Below are 12,636 nucleotides of genomic sequence, written 5' to 3'. Positions count from 1 at the left end.
TCCAATCTGCCCACTTCCCATCAGGCTGAAGTAGACCATATTTGCAAGGTTCCCTTTGGCACAATCTTCTCTAAAAGATCAGCATGATGTCTGATAGTCCTCTGTTTGTATGGTTGCTCTGTGATGCCTAAGAATACCCCAGTGAGACACTGTATAAAAAGCAAAATTGAACAGGAACTGGTTTTTCCTGTCCCACAAAACCCTGAGATTAATTTCCTTCACACCCCTGTTGGGTTAAAACTGAGACCTTTCCATTTAAAAAAAAACAACACATAGAGATTCACCCTAATCTGCAGGATGGCCCGAGCCTTTGGCTGAATCATGCGGCACAGGGACTTGAGCCAGGATCTACTACGTATCAGGTAAGTGGCTGATCAGGTGGCTAATATGGAGTAGGTCTCTCTTTTTGTAGTCAAAACCAAGGGAACTTTACTGTCAGAATGGGTAGGTTCCTGCAGAAAAACTTCAACAGATAGGCAGTTTCTAATGAAAAACCACAGTCAAATAAATTCTCTTTCGAAATCCTCTGTATGAAAGAGGATGGTATTATAGAAGGCCAACGTGTCTGACCATAATTTCATGGGGATGCATGACCACTGAGAAGTGCAACAGTGAGTAATGTGGAGATAAGCAGGCTGTTCTGGACACTTGCCAGCCCCCCTTGGATTTCATTTGTTGACTAAATAGAACAAGGTTCAATTCTCACCTTTGTGACATTTCTTTGTCTGTAATGGGATAATGCAACTGCAAGTCAGAATAGGGTTGTTTTGACAGATTTGTCAGGTACAGTGGCTCAGCACCTGAATAGCAAGGGCTGCTTCAGATCAGGAGCTGAGGCCTGGTCTATATTACATAGTAATCCCAGCAACTCTGCAAGGGCCTCCTCACACTAAGTTTCCAAGTGGCAACTTCCATGTGACAGTCACTCACCGTTGGTCAGTCACCAGTCATTCAGCCGGTTCAGTGTGACGCCACCTGGTTCACCAAGGTGCGCACCACTTTGAGGACTGGCCCAACAACTCGATACTGAGGCAGAACAGCGGTGGTGGAGGAAGGAGATGAACCTGGGGCTGCAAATCCCACTCCCCCACGCAACAACATGCCCCCATTGCCAAAGAACGTGTGTATCCAGAATCAGGCTCCTCGGTCACCTGAGGACCCATTAAGCCTGACGGATGTCACCCTCAACTCCACCACCTCCTCACACTAAGCTTCCAAGCGGCAACTTCCATGTGACACGCATTCACTGTCCCATCCTGGTCTTGTAGAGCCTACACATGAAAACAGCTGATGCATGCAAATCTACAGTTCGCCCATCTGCTCTTCTCTTTCCTCACCTGAACCGAGTCCCACAGGAGCATATGCTTCCCAGACTCGTATAGCCACCGCAGGCCTATCCAGTCTTGAGAAATAGGTTGTCTTCAGGGAACAGTGGAGCAGGAGACAACAGAAACCCACAGAGGAAAGTAACAGAAAATACTGGAAGGAAGAAACAAGTGGAGAAAGAGGGAGAGAGGAGTATTGACTGGGGGAAAAGGGGAGATGCTAGCTGGCACCTGCGCCATACTGGGCCTGGTGCAAGGGGACCAAAGCACCACATGGGAGGAATCCTATGAGGCCATTGGAAGTGAACCCCAGTTCAAACAGTACTTGGAGCTTTCTCCATTCAAATGGGGCTGTGGCCTGATTTTCCTTCATTCCCTCTTGGCTTGGTTGGAAAACAAAACATTTTTCTTTAAGCTACTATGGTGACTCAGATCTGTAAACAGAATACACCAGAGACACAGCCAGAATCAAGTCTGGGCAGACATAAGAGTCTCATCTGGCTAATCCCTTCCCAATCCGGATTTGTCTAGAGCTGTCCCAAGGGGAAAGAATCCGTAGTTCTACCAGAAGGAGAAAGGACTTTTGGGGAGTATTTTAAATTGTCTGAATTAGCAGATAGAAGATCTTCTGGTGCCAGACGGAGAGGGGATTTCTTACATGTGGTGCTTCCCTGTCTCAGATGGACTTGGTTCTCTAGCAGTTTATTTTTGTGAATAAGAGCAAATACTCTTGTTCTGAGAATTTTCCAAGAGTGCCAACATTGTTCTTTCTATCACACAGATCTATATGTCTTGTTAAGACAAAGGCTGTGGCTGACCGCTGTCTACTAAAAGTTAATTAAATTGCTCTCAACACAGTATTGACAGAATGCTTTCCACCTAAACAGCTATGCCATTTATTGCCTTCCAGACACAATGCTTTGTATCACATTTTTCTGTAAAATACATCCCCTTTTCCACACCAAAGCATGAGGCAAGTAAGCAGTCCAGAGGAATCAACTAATTCAAATTTTGCCCCTATATCAGCCCCCAAATTCTACACAAAATCTGAAATAGATCTGTGCCCTAAAATTGAACCACTGCCTCCCAAACCTGACTCTAAGCTAGCCCCTTCAAATCAAAAACTGAGGCTCAAGACCTCTGGACAAATATTTATATTGTTCCTTCTAACACACAGAGTTTCTGTAGCTTCTCTGCTTCCTGCCTAGATGCTGAAGCACTAATACCAAGGCAGGTTGTCCCCACGGGACTTCCACCATGGCTTCAGCCCCTGTAACATGAAAGTCAGTCAATCTCAAGTTGAGATTCCACAAGAAGGCCTGTTCTCGTGGATATCTCTAGCCATCTTTTCTGATCAATGGCACTTGGATCAGGCCAAATAAACACTGGGCCTATATGAGGCTTCTTCTGCACAAAATTAATCCCATAGAAATGCAGGATTAATCCATCACTGACTAAAATGAGGCAGAGAAGAGACAGAATGAGAAAGTCAAAATTCAGGGCTATGGATGGCTAGTGGAGAACAAACTGAGAGGGTTGACTCTGCCTGACGACTTTCATGTTACAGGGGCTGAATCCTGAATATTTACCCATCCTCCCCCTGAAATCTTTTGTTAAAGGATTTGTGTTCTCTAAGCAGACCAGGCTGCCTCCCACAGCAAAGGATGAGGCGATGTTTTATTGTGGATGGGCTGGCTGCCAGAACCGTTGGCACTGATTCCCCAATTAACAGCTATTAAATTAATGTTAAGTGCCTGATTCTAGGTCCCCAAAGCAAATGGAATCCAGAGTGATGGTTTCCGCTCCTGGCCCCGCTGCCCTTCAGATATGGCTGAGCACAGCAGAGAAGGAAGAGATTCCTCTATAGTGCCCTGGGATAACAAATGCTCAGCCTTTCAGAAGGATTATAACTCCCCTCAGCCAAGACTTTTGGGTATATACTTAACTGCAGGGACAGATTATCTGTCCCTTCCAATGTGTGCTGTGACAGGGATGAAAGAAATGTGTGACTTGCTAAATCCTGCCAAAAGGAAGGAACTGAGTCTCAGTGGCAGCATTTCCCAGCCTCCAAACATACAAAAGTCACGAACACCATAGCTTTGAGGCTCATCAGGGCTTTACCAGGGTTAAGGATACATGTCTAAGGACAGCCACTTCACGCAATATCCCAGGCATATCTTTACATCAGCTCACCCATAGGGAGATATCACAGGAATATAATGCTGGCTCTGCCTCCTACAACATTCCTCTTCCTGGTGACAGACTTCAGAGGAAGGATTTGTTTTTAAACAGATGTTTAAGTTCTAGAGGATATGCATCACTGCAGTGTCTCCTGTGTGTGTAACAAGCCAGGCAGAGAATGGGGCAGAGGTAAAATAGGAAGGCCCAGGGGACTGAGAATGATATATGAAGTCTTTTATCTCTAAAAGAAGCAGTTTCACACTGACCTGAGGCCAAAATTCACTACCATCTGCTGTCCCATCAATTGCCTCTGGGACGTGACTATATGCATCTCAGTACAATCCCTAATGGATGTTTGCCCACTTTATTATTACCAGGCTACCCTAATCTGTGCCAGGGGGTTGGCCAAAAGCCAGGACAACACATGGCTAGCAAGATGGAACACAAAAAACTAAGGCCAATTTTTTTTGCACATACCTTCCCTGATAAACACCGCTCTGGCCTGGACCAGGATCTAGTTTTGTGCCTCAGGTTCCACATTTGGACATGGGAATAATATCTACTTCACAGAAATTAGATGAAAGGGTTATTCACTCATGATTGTAAAACATTTTGAGGGAGAAACTACCAAAGAAATCAAAAAGCGTTAGATTATATTATATCTGACCCACATTCAGAAGACGTGTTGTTGTAGCTTGTGCTTTTAAAATAAAAACACCTTATTCTCATCCATTTCTCCTTAATCCCATTTCAGAGCATTCAAACGGCTGCACAGACCAATAACCCTGGACAGTGTAGTCCTATGCCACATGAGCTAATCATTGGTAGTGTCTAAATGCGATTAAAAGAATGATTGCTTAACAAGAGTTTCTTTTCTTCCCAGGCTCCTCTTATTCTCTCCTTCCACACTTAATTCAGTTTGACAGCTACAGCCTATTGGTGCAGAGACCCAATAATACTATACCAAAGATAGCTCAGTCTCACCCCACTGCCATACCTATCACTCCCTCTCCATTTGTTCTTCACGGCCTAATAGCTTAGAGAGTTTCAGGAAGGAGCAAAACACTAAAATTTAAGGGAGAAATCCATTCAGAGAATGAAGCTTAGATGCAAGAATCTTTGGGAAATCAAATCTGCATTCACACTGGGCCAAGCTTGAGGCTGAATTTTGTGCTGAGGAAAAGCATCAGATTTACAGCTGTATCCACCAAAGACACACAAGCCAAGCACCACAGGCCAAGCACCAGGGCAGATTTCCATCTTAAATACAAATACACTCATCACCCCCTCAAACATAACCTGGAAAAAGCAATTCTAGGAGAGAAAGTCTCCATTCAGGCTTGATCTTTCTAGTCAAACTGCCAATTACTTGTCCCTTTTATCCTCTAACATTTCCTTGGTGCCCTCTTGTCTCAGCTGCTCAGCCAAGTCAGTAATAAAGTACCCTTCCTACTGAGCCAATACATCTCCCAAAGCACGTCTTGCACTTTCTTATTGGGACGGCTGCAAATATTACTGGTCTCTAGTTGTGCCGCGAGATCCCCACAGCGACACCTCCACAGCGTCATCTGTGCATTGACAAAGTGAAATGGGCTTGAGGCAGGATCTCTGGAGGCAGAGCAGTAAACACCACTTATCTGCAAGACACTCATTTCTGCTACCCAAGACATCCACACTGGCCAAAGGGCTATTTTTATTCCATCAAGCTCTGGTTTTAGGTGGCCTGTATTGCTCACTTCAGTGACCACACATAAGTTCTTACACAGTCTTTAAATGACTAACTTCAGTAAGCACAGAAGTTCATACTGGGCACGTCTACATGTGCAATTAATCTGCATGAATAAACTCCAGAGCTTATTGGGGGTTTATTCATGCACAGCACACTGAAGCCGACACCAACCTAGGCTCAATGTGCTGCAGAGGGGCTTGCTGAGGCATTGCGGGTGCTTCAGTCTGGACCTAGCTGGCAGGCAGCCCCCACATTGAAGCACTCTCATGCCCCAGCCAGCCAGTCAGCATCTACACGTGTGCTGCTACACAGGAAAAAACTCCAGAGCAGGCTAGTACTTTCACTTGCAAGTACGAGCCTTCTCTGGAGTGTACTAGTTTCATGCACCCTAATAGGGGTACATGTGTAGACATGGAAAAATTTACTACAGACCTATTTAGGCAGCTCTACAGTAAACTTCTTGTGTAGACACGCCCACATATTCTTTAAATAATACCGAACATTTACAATGCATATTGCTATTAGTAACTAATCAATCCTCATACTGCATCTGGGAGGTAAGTACTAATACCTTCATTTCTACAGGTATGGAAACTGAGGCACAGCTACGTAAGCCATATGTAATATGGTCACATAGCCAGTCAGATGTAAAGCAGATATTGAAACTAAGAGGCTGTCCCAATTCCTAGTCAATCCTTTAGATCCATGTGTCTCCCAAGACTATATAAGCCTTTTGCTTCTACTTGCCTTTGCCCTTTATGCTGTAGATCTTTACTCAGCTCATAGGAAGACTCTCAATGTGATGGTAAGACTTTCCTAACACAGAAAAGAAATAAATGGAGGTAGCTAAAAGTAAAGCCACTTCTCTCTTGCACAAAGAGCCAGCATTGAATTCTGCCAGCAAATACCTCACAGGCAAGCACAGACATTGTTCCTTTTATTTCCCAGAGGGATAATAATAACATGCCATTATTGGTAGGTAAATTGGCTTCATTATCATTTTAAACTGGAGGATTATCTGATTCTGGAAAATGGAATACAAAATCTTTATCTCATGGATTGTCAATTTAGAACTAGCTTATTTTAGCAGTCACCCAGGGTCATTACCATGAGATGACTGTGGCCTGTGTGAAATAAGTTTGCCCAGTTTGGTCTGATTCCTATGGGGCAAGAACACAAATAAACCCTCTTGTTGACAGTCACAGCACAGGGGCAGTAGTCTTTCAGCAGCACAGCAACCAAGGGGGTGGGCAACAGGGCACTAGACATGGACAATGATTTTGAGGGGTGGGGGGAACCAAATAGCAGCCAATGTGCCAGTGACTTGACTGCCGTTGCTGGCAGCCCAGTTACAGAACTGCCCAGTTACGCCTCCACAGAGGGGCTAAGGGCTGAACGAGCCATCGTGTCTGAACTTCCCTCTCACATTGCTAGAGAGGGCCATTCTCTAGTATGGCACAATCCTTTGATTTACTTCAGGTGTTGCAGAAGAGCAAACTTCTGGTACCTGGCTGCTCTGGCAATAGCTAGAGATCTAGATAAAAAATAGTCGAGACGGGCAAAAGTGGCACAAATGTATTGACATTTCAGAACGAGTGGCTTGTGGCAATTTATTTTTATCATGACCCATCTTAAGAAGTGCTAATAACTCTCTCCTAGGTTTTAGTTCTCTCTGAGAGTTCGGTCTCATCTTTCTGTAAGTCAGCTGCCTGCGTTCCTTGTAAAAAGAAAGCTGCTGGGCATCATTAACTCCCAGATGGAGAGTTGAGGGATGGAGGATGGCAGAGATTTCAGAACTCTAACGTTGGGCAGCGCAAGGTAGAGTCTCACACAAGCACATGGCAGCTGCGCTGTACTTGGCTCTCCAAATGAGGACTAATGGCTGTGGCACTTCTCTTGCTGCCTTGTTTTGTAAGGCCTAAGAGTCATTCATTTGTCCAGCTCCTCTGCTGTCTTTCCCAGGCTTTGGCTGTGCCTGCTCTGACACAGAGCAAGCTTGGGAATTGTCAAGCTCAGGGGCAAGTTGCTGTACACATGAAGGCCACTATGGCCACGGACTCTGAGAAAGAGCTCAGGCTTCAGTGTGGGCTGGGCAAAGAAAGGGAGGGAGTTGGGTGTGGATCAACGTCTGTTCTGTTTTAAGAACAAACAAGGCTGTTATCAGGGCGGGGGAAATCATCGGCTGTTATCAGGACGGGGAAATCATCTTCTCTGTAATCCTGTTAAAATTATGTTAGACTAAAGCACTGCGATTATGTTGTGTACTTATCTAGCCCCTGCTACTGAAGTACTGAGCACCTCTCAGTCTTTCCTGTGATTATCCTGATAGCAACCCTGAGAAGTAGATGGATAGCAAATCAGCTGAGGGGCCGCACTCAGAGTGGTGGCGCACGGGTCACATTCGACCTGCAGGGACGTGAGCAGTGGAGTCTTCCCAGGGCTTGGGCCTGCACTGTTCAATTTCTTTATTAGCAACTTGAACGAGGGGGTGAAAAGCACCTTGTTTAAATTCGTGGATGACACCAAGATTTGGGGTGAGGAGGGCACACTAGAAGAGAGGGACAGGATACAGCTGGAGCTGAACAGGTTACAGGGGTAGGCAAATGAGAATAGGATGGGAATAGGGTGCTGCACTTGGGCAGTAAGAACCAGCAGCATACCTATAGGCTGAGGAACTCTCTTCTCAAAAGCATGGTAACAGAAAGAGATCTTGGAGTCATTACTGATTCCAAAATGAACATGGGCTGCCAATGAGAAGACACGGTCAGTAGGGCCAACCGCACCTTGTCACGCATCCACAGATGCATCACAAGCAGGGCCAAGGAGGTGATCCTCCCTCTCTATGCAGCACTGGTCAGGCTGCAGCTGGAGTACTGTGCCCAGTTCTGGGTGCCGCACTTCAGGAGGGATGTGGACAACATGGAGAGGGTCCAGAGGAGGGCCACCCGCATGATCTGGGGACAGCAGGGCAGACCCTATGAGGAGAGGCTACGGGAACTTAACCTGTTCATCCTTCGCAAGAGAAGGCTGAGAGGGGACCAGCGGAGAACGGGAGAGACCTTGTTCCCCTGAGCGCCTCCTAGAGTAACAAGGAATAACGGCCATAAGTTTTTAGAGAGTAGGTTCAGACTAGACATTAGAAGGCACTACTTCACAGTCAGGGCGGCTAGGATCTGGAACCAACTTCCAAGGGAAGTAGTGCTGGCTCTTACCTTGGGGGTCTTTAAGAGGAGGCTTGACGATTACCTAGCTGGGGTCATTTGAGCCCAGGTTTCTCTCCTGCCCAGGGCAGGGGGTTGGACTAGAAGATCTGCAAGGTCCCTTCCGACCCTACTTCTATGAATCTATGAAAAGTAGGGTACCACTTTAGAGATGGGCATTGGAGGTACAGAGAAGCTGAGGGCCAGCTCCACGAAGCTAGGCATCTAACTCTTATTTAAGTGCCTAGCACCCACTGTTTTCAAATCAGAGTTAAGTCAATAGACATCTCTACAGAGGTGGCAGTTAGCAACTTTTCCAAAGTCACATGGAAAATCTGTGGTAGAGCAGAGCATCACCCCAGGGTTTTCTAATCTAATAGTAGTCCTTTAAATCTTTATCAGACTAGCAATCCCCATGTGGTAGCCACATGAGGAGAGAGATACTACAATTCCCAGGTCCACACACTTATTAGAACTTAGCCACCCCAACCTAGATTTCTCATTTCTCTCTGGCAATTTAAATAGCTGTTGCAGCAAAAAGAACTGAGAAATCAGAGAAGATTTCTTGTGTCTTAATCTATTTTTGTCTCTCTGCTTTCAACCAGTCATAGCAGGTTATTATCTTCTATCCCAACTGATGCAACCTTTGTGCCAGTTGCAGCACATGGTGATGTATAACACAGAATGTCCTGTATCTTTAAAAAAATAGTACCATGACAGCCATTACTGGGGAAACATGATCAGGTAACATTGTCACCCCTTCCCTACATTGGAACGGCAAGGGCTCTCCCCTTTGTCCTTTCTACACGGTCTTTGCAGGTAAAGATGCCTCAGAGTCACCAGGGGAAATGAAACCAGATCCAACTTGAATGGGACCAAACCTTCAGGCAGTAAAAATAATTAACTCACAAACATTACAGTAATACCAGGTGATATGCCAATCCAGTTCAGACTTGCACTGGCCATACAGGACCCATCTGCAATTCAAATCCAGTCATGAGCAAGAAAAATGAGATTCTTCTTCTGTAAGGACAACAGACCTTTACACAGAGGGATGACCCAATGTGTCCTAGCACAATGTTTCTTGCCAGAGATTCTTTCCCTGCTGTATTCCAGTGTGCAACACTCAGAGACACAAGAATTAGGGTCTTCTCGCTAGACCAAGACAGGAATTGCTGGTTAAATGCTAAGAGGCAGGGATTCCAACACCTCCATTCTGCAGACTGACTCTCTCAACCAAAAGATAGTTTGTAATTTAATATGATAAAAGTAAACTCACTGCAGCTCACAGGACGACCAAGAGGGCTTCCACAGCAATGCCAGATAAGCAGGAGAAGTTGTGTGTTAACTAGACATGGCTGTCTCTACATGCAACTTTAGAAAAATAAAATCCAACTACTTTTAAGCCAGCTTTGCTCTCCTCGTATCCCTAAAAGGTGTCCCATCAGTCTCACACCTTCCACAATACTTCCTAGCTATGATGCATATTGCACCCAGTACTCTCAGACTGCTTGCAGTCTCATCGTATGCATCTTCCTCCTCCCTTCACCCTGATCGTGCTCTCATGAATCTCTTCCTCTACCCATTTTTCTTATGCCCCTCTCACTCCCTACATTGTATTTCTTGTGCTATTAGACTATACAGAAGAGTTACATTTTCACGTCATCACTTTATAATTTTCTGCACGTCTCCCCTAAGGAAAGACAGCAGCAGAGAAAATGAATGCATCGTTATTATTAGCAAACCAATGCCTCCCCCACTCCCTTAGAAGAGCAAGCAGGGGGAGTTTGCATGGAGATAGTGCTGTAACAAGGCTCACATCCTTGTTGCAACAGCCATTGTGAGACCCCACTCCACTCCTACCAGTAGCATGTCCTAGCATTGGGAGAAACTCCTCTTCTGGGTTGACAGCACATGCAAGTAGTTCCTCATGCTTCTCTCTGGAAATACTTAGGGCAAAGAAAATGAAAGCAGCTGGAAGAATGGGATAGGGAGGGGCACAAGACAGAGCCCAAACAGGGTGTCTGGTGGGCGCTGATTAGAACACTAGAACATCCTATCTTTACATCTCTCGGTGATATCAGTAATAAACTGTGACAGGGTTTTAAATGATACAGTCAGTGTTCAAAAACATTGGAGAATATTCCCTCATGCAGTAAACAAACCCCAAGGTTATTCTGAGGGCTTACTGTAAAAACAAAAATTGCTGAGATCCAGTGTATAGAGAGTCTCTTCTGTTTTCTCTGGAAAGAAAAGGCTTAGAGCTTGGAGGTGCAGCCCTCAGTATTGGTGGGCTAAATGCAACTGCGCAATGAAAGCCTCAAGCCATGACATTCAAGGCTGTTTGCCTTACTGTAACAGCCACAGGATGCATCTTGGTTCAGGGATTTTGTCCCAGGGATCTGAGGGATGACCAGGAACTTTTCTTCAGCTCATTCACTTGGTATGAAAAAAAAGATCTCAAGTTGAGCAATTTGTTTCTTTTCAGAGAGCATTTAATCCCCAGCATGAGAAAAAAAACCTCAATTAGTTTCCTTAAATCTGAGCTATAATTACACCCAGCACCTACATCATAATAGCCACCTGCAACAAATGTTCCAGAGACAGAAGTCTTCTCTTGGAGAATAAACACAATTGTTGCATCCTAAGTATAAGTTTTGCCATGTGCTCTACCACATGTTAAACATGCAGTCCTACATTGTATGTGCTGTCATAGGCTGCACTTCTGTCACATCATACATGTCTATCAGACATTTGACTTGGTTGAGGCACACTGTGCACATCCTAACTGTGGTGTGATGGGGATACACACTGAGACAGACTGCACGTGCACTCCCATGCCTTAGACACATTTTACTGCATGTGCACATGCTAAGCCATACAACCACATATACTTGGTAGGTGCTGTCCTACACACATTTGCTTTTCTCAGAAGGTGTCTGACTGGTTACCGATGAACATTTCAGTTGCTATATATAGTATACAAGGTGCAATCTACTGGCTCAGTGGCTCCACTTTTGAAACATGTTTTGCATTTTCTTTCCATTCTCTCCCTAGTAATATGGTAGCTCTTAGCACTGAGCTGACTGCAGCAATCCATCAGCGCAGAACTATTGTGGCTCTGATGACTCAAAACAACTGCATTTCCAGTTTCAAAGCAGCACCAGAATCCAGCTTGTCGCCTTAATAATTAATAGGACTGCCATGCCAAACAGCATACAGATAACTGCCTCACTTGTTCCACCAGGCTTGGACTGGAAACTCAAAGATAGGCTGTAAACTTCTCTATAGCTGCTAACAAAGGATATGGAGAGGCAGCGGTGGGATATAAGCTTCCCTCACTCCAAAATGCATGAAGACTTCTCTCCAGATACTCTGACTGGTACTTGGATGATTCGGGTGTCCTTAAAATGTTACAAAACATTCCCCAAGGCATTAAGGGAGGGGAAGGAGGAGAAAGCTTAATGGGGAAGTTGTAAGAATATTCATTTTCATGCCTTTTTTTTTTTTTTTTTTTTTTAAAGACCACTAAATGGCCCCACATACTCCAGCCTGGTGTATCTGCTGTACAGTACGGGAGCAGTGGATTTCTATTGGGTAACACTGAGGAGTAGGGGAGAATCCTTCTTCCAGGCTAACAACTTAAGAAGGCTTTAGACTCAGGACAGAGTCAAAAATCAAATTCCTTTCAACACTCAAAATCTGCTCTCCTATCTCAATTGAGGGTCCTGAGTCAGGTTCAGTAAGGAAATACTAGTGGGAAATATCCTTTAAAGAAAATTTCTTTATTTTACAATGGTCCTGAACAGCACATTAATTGCACCATTGTAGCGGTAGTGTTTTATTTACTTATTGTAAAAAAAGGGGTGACTCAACCCTTGTTTCAATTGCCAGCTTTAAACCTCCTTTGACCCCCAAACAATCCACAATTTGCTTTCATGAACCTAGATCCTTCACCTCCTGCTTTGAGAAGTCCTGTTACTGTTTCATAGTTTCATAGATTTAGGGTCGGAAGGGACCTAGTAGATCTTCTAGCCCGACCCCCCGCCAGGGCAGGAGAGCAACAAAACCCCAAAACAAGAAACGGGACTCAAATGAGTCCAGCCAGGTAGGCATCCAGCCTCTTCTTAAAGACCCCCAGGGTAGGGGCCAGCACCACTTCCCTTGGAAGTTGGTTCCAGCTCCTAGCCGCCCTAACTGT

General features: G+C 45.0%; 1 protein-coding gene across 2 annotated transcripts in view; it reads right to left on the bottom strand.

The window, feature by feature from the left end:
• The window catches only part of TP53I11 (tumor protein p53 inducible protein 11), a 72,275-nt gene that overhangs the window by 45,489 nt on the left and 14,150 nt on the right, over positions 1–12,636 (bottom strand). The window contains exon 2 of one of the 2 annotated variants that reach the window (XM_019519355.1): positions 320–452. The exons of the other annotated variant lie outside the window; for it this stretch is intronic. The gene's annotated coding sequence lies outside the window, so the exon portion shown is untranslated. The remainder of the gene's footprint in view (positions 1–319; positions 453–12,636) is intronic. 2 annotated transcript variants of the gene reach the window in all.

This window comes from Gavialis gangeticus, unplaced genomic scaffold (assembly GCF_001723915.1).
Source record: "Gavialis gangeticus isolate Ggan-Ray unplaced genomic scaffold, GavGan_comp1, whole genome shotgun sequence".
In the NCBI taxonomy this organism is placed as follows: domain Eukaryota; kingdom Metazoa; phylum Chordata; order Crocodylia; family Gavialidae; genus Gavialis; species Gavialis gangeticus.
This window is presented reverse-complemented; position numbering and strand designations above follow the sequence as displayed.